Source organism: Camellia sinensis, unplaced genomic scaffold (assembly GCF_055761805.1).
Source record: "Camellia sinensis isolate YWXY unplaced genomic scaffold, ASM5576180v1 Unanchor2, whole genome shotgun sequence".
NCBI lineage: Eukaryota > Viridiplantae > Streptophyta > Magnoliopsida > Ericales > Theaceae > Camellia > Camellia sinensis.
Window position 1 is genome coordinate 21,510,352 of NW_028129079.1, and position 5,231 is coordinate 21,515,582.

A 5,231-nucleotide genomic window follows, 5' to 3' on the forward strand; every position below is an offset into this window, starting at 1 on the left:
AGTTTTTTTGGAATGTTACACTATATCCGCCACGTTGTCACATTTAGAAAAAATATACTAAAGAGTTTTTAGTTGTTATATCATACACGTTACGTCGTCACATTTAGGAAAAATACACTAAGGAGTTTTTAATTTTTTGAAGTGTCACATCATACACGCCACGTTAGAGTGTCACATGTTATATTTGCAAAAAATACACTAAATAGTTTTTAATTTTTTTAGACTCTCACATTATACCTACCACGTTGTCACATTTTAAAAAAATGCACTAAGAAATTATTTATTTTTTTAGAGTGTCATATCATAACTGTCATGTTGGAGTGTCAGATTAATATCGGTCATATTGGAGTGTCATATTAATAAAAGGGGTATAGCTTGTCCACCAAAATACTACCAAAATCGAAAATAGGACTACACGGAACAAAACTCTACATTAATAAGACTTAATAGATCAATAGAAAAAAATTCGGATTAATTGAACTACTTGTTTGTGAGATGGAATTTATTAGTAAATATCCTATAAAAAATAAATTTTATAAAATAAATAAATAATAAATAAATAACGTTATAAATAAATTGCACAAAATTTAGTTTTTATTTATTTTATTCAAAGTTCGAAAATTCATTGCTGCATTTTCTCTTTAAGTATATATTTTTTAAATTTAAACAAAATAATATACATATAAACATTAATGTTGATCTGGGCTCATTGCAAATTTCACTGTCACAATTTAAAAAAAGAGAAATAATAGGAGCCCGACGAAAGAAGACAGGGAGGCCCATCGTGCCATCGAAAAAAAAGAGGCCTATTAGGTAACATCGAAAAAAGATAGGCCCATCCGGAGCAAAAACAGGTCCATCATAGAATGTATTCTCAATGAGGGCCCATATCTGGGGTTCAGTAACACGAATATATAGGCAACATCTTCTTTCGAATGCTTTTCAATTACCCAAAGGAAAATAAAAAAATAAAAAAATTTGAATAATTCGTGTATACTCGCATTTATTTGTTACAACAAAAACTTGGGGCCCATATGCGTCAACATGTTTTTTTTGAAAAAGTTCTACTTTTTTTTTGGATAGTAAAAAAATCCCTAATCTAGACTAGAGATGAGGGATGGAGGACGAGTTATGACTCTGATCTCATGAGTTTGGAGAATTCATTCGCTCTATGGATGTGAAAATTGCACAATTATGCTGTGTTTGGTTAGGGGATTTGAGAATGAATTTAGAAAGAGAAATGAAAAAAGTAAGTGAAATGTGAATAAAATATTTACATTTCAACTAATTTTACACATATTTTCTTTTTCTTTTTCTCTTTCTCTTTCTCTTTCTCTTTTCAAATCCCTTTTCAAATCTTCCAACTAAACATAACAAGGGGACTCATACATAAATTGTGGAACTTCATGTGCAGGATGGATGTATGAGACAATTCCATCTTTGTTTATGTGTCATTGTGAGTGTGATGACCACACCATGCATATCATAATTGTATTTATTTAATTATGTAGAATCTGAATTTGAATTATGTGTCATGTGTTTGATTTGTATGTATATGTTTGATTTGTGAAATATCTGTTCGGAAATCCATTCTAAAATAGAAATTGTGAGCCTAGATGATTTGAAAATCAAAATTAACAAGTTTAATTAATATATAGAGTTTTTTGGGGAGTTTAATTAAAATTTAATTCAGTTTAATAAAATTATGATTTGTATAATTAACCTTAAGATTTGATTAAATAGTCTAATACTTCATTAGTGTAGTAAGCTAATCTATTTCTATTCATAGATGAGGTGAGTTCACATATATGTTATTTTGCTGGAGGAAAGCATAAGAGTAGGAGAGTGGAGAGCTCAAAGTCTAGAAAGGGAGAGAGAGAGCTCAAGTAACTGAAGAAGAACAAGGAACGCTAAGGGGAAATCAACATTAATTGTAGAATTCGAGTACAAGGTATGAAATTGAAGCTTAATTCATATAGACAATCCATCCAGCTATTGTATTCATGAAGAAATTGAGGTCATATATGAGTAATTTGAAAGGAATTAGCTTGAAAATGATGATAATTGAACTAAAAGAACATGATTTCTATCATCTTTCTTGAATTTGAGAGCTAAATTGCACATGCATCATTAATTTATAAAGTTTTGAAGGTTTAATTTCATGAATTCATGAGTTCAAGTTCATGATTTGTCAAACAAGAAGAAAAGAGTTTGAAAATCTTGCATGCATGGAGTTTTTGATTTCAATTTTGAGAAATCGATGAAGTTTTGAGTAAATGATTTATAAATGATCATATACATGTGTTTACTAAAGTGTTTTTTTTTATATTTTTGAGCAAGTCATGCAAGACCTTTAAGTTTAAATTTGCATTTGGACTATTTTTCTTCAAGTGTTGAAACCCAGAATTCGTACTAAAGCGGTCAAGTTACCGCTCGCGCACACTTTGTGAACTCTTAGTATTTTTGCAGACCCGTTCGAGTGACCAAGTTTTCGCTCAAGCCTACATTTGGATCATTTAGAATCTGATTTTGCAGACCAAAGTACTGAGAGCATGTATTCACCGCTTGAGTGGTCACCCTATATTCAAAATGTTTTGAAAAGCACTCTTGAGTCTGTGTTTTCATTCTCTTATACTTCTGAGCATATGTAAGCATGATTTAAGCCTCATTAAGAATTACTAAACTAGAAACCGACTTAAGCAAATTTATTAGAAGAGAATTTATTCGATTAAGCGTTGTGTTTCAATGTGTGTGTGTTTATGTGTAATGTGTAGGTTGGCTTCAGAGGAGTGTTACCTAATCGAATCGCTATGAGTAATATCTTAGTAAAGATATATTTTCGGAATAGTCTATTGTCTAAATGATTTGATAAGATTTTTGAAATTATGGTTTCTTAATAATGAATGAGTTTTCCATCTGTCAGATCAATGTGATATCTGTTAATGAAGTTGTTATTTGTTTGATCAATGTGATATCTGTTAATGAAATTGTTATGACAAGTACAATTGTTGGACCCAAGGTTGTTCCGTATGTCTGCTATATTTGTTATGACTATCTTATCTATTATGTTTGTCATGTCTGTAATGTTTTGGACCTAAGAGTCACTTTACCATTCTGATATAGCTGTAATGATTTGGACCAAAAGTCGTTCTGTTAAGTTTGATTCTGTTATGTATGTTCTGTTTAATGTTATCGGGATGTTTCCCAACATCTGTTACCTTTAAAAAGGTTCAATGATTTTCTATATGATATGTTTCTGGTTATGGTTCCGTATATAGCTTTGAATCCGTATATGTATTTTTATATAAATTCTGGCACTCATTCATTAAATCCTTTACTTTGATGTTACTCATTGGGCTCTAACTCACCCCATTTCCCTATATATGTAGGTGAGCATTAGGAGAATTAGCCCTAGAGTCTGCCTTAGAGTAAGCTATTTTGTGAAATTGACCACGGAAAAGCCCCCGTGTTAAGGCTTTAGTTTTTGCTTTTCTTTTGTTTTTGTTTAGGTCAAGTTTGACCATGATATGTACTTAAGCTTAAGTTTTGTATAACTATAAGTTTGTACTTTATGTGTATGTATTGTAAGTGGGTTATAATATGTTTAGGTTTTCTATCCATGCCATTTATACACAGCTTAATGGACAATGTAAATCAAAGTATAAAACATGCAGCGGATAAAATGTTTAGATCATACCTTTAGATGATAGAACCTCGTGGATAAATCACGTGCTTCCAGAGTCTGATAAACCAACCCAGCAGTGAAGTGATATTACAGATTGAATATCACCCACACAAATCACAGTGCAAATGACTTGATCGTTGTTTTTTGGAGAGAGTCAGTATATGGGTAAAACTCAGATCATACGTTGTTTCTCTCTTAATCACCTATAACCCATATACCAGATATATAATATGTTATTATTATCTATCCATATCAGTAATGGAGATAATATCTGTATCCTGAGTGGTTATCCTAAATAACCTATTTGGATAAGATTCAAATTCAAATTCAAATTCAAATGGTCATGCCACATGGGCGCCCATTACTAACATCTCCCACTCGCACATGAGTTGGCATGACACTGCCACATCTCTATCTCAATCTCCCAAAAAATAAACAATCTCATACTAGCCACTGCACCGTGCGACTGCTGAGAACACCTGCATGTGGGAGCTCTATACTAGAAACTCAAAATGAGCCAGCATAGAGACATCATCCCAAAAAAGAACAGAAATAGTGTCTCATATACCCCAGACCCATCTAATTACACCGATCCAAAAAACATCTCTAACCCCTCAAAAAGAGCATGTTTGACCCTCTCAATTCTTGCAATATATTCACACTCAATTCGCCTCTCATACAGAGCGATGTGAGTTGCCGGCAGTGAATATACAACAGTGGTGTAATACTAGATGATCTTCCCTTTGCACTCATGCCATTTAGTTTAGGATTGACCGCTTTCCCAGTGATGTCCCTTAAGGCCGAATCATGCATGACCGCAGGCAACATACCAAAGTAGCAGAATATCAACCCCTTACCTTATGACATAGTCAAAAGTCACAAAAGGGTACATAAATGAAAGTCATATCAATAATGACACGTAAGACTCACACGGTGAGGAAGCAGGGATCCAGTCTCTCACCTCATTACTCGGTCGCCAAGCACATATAGTATGAATACATGCTACGGTGGAGTAACTCTTCCATAAAGAGTGACGTCATACTCGATACACCGTACATATATTAGTCTAGTCGCTTTCTAGCGCCTAACCCAAATTCTCTATTTGCTCGCCTTCTAGGCGCCAAATGAGATCTCGCATCTGGCTAATCATAACAGGCACAACATGGAAAGTGGGTACTAACATCCATGTTTGGTTCTTAACATGACCTCATCTTGGTTATAACCAAGGCGACATACATAGTGGATAATTTAAGCCTATCTTGGCTCCAAATAAAAATAAACCACCAGTCTCATCCTTGCTCGCTCCCAAGCGCTAAGGGCGATTGCTCGTGTGAGTGAGCCAGTCTTGCCTGCTGACATCATCATTTGCTAATCATTATGACACAAACCATAATAGTGTCAACATCCCATCATCTCAAAATAAGTGATCGATTTAAAAAAAATGACCACAGCTTGCGCAATTATAGATTCCAAACATAAGCCTTATCAGCACCTTTTGCGATAAGTATATATAACGGAATCCACCATATGCACCTCACATGAAGTG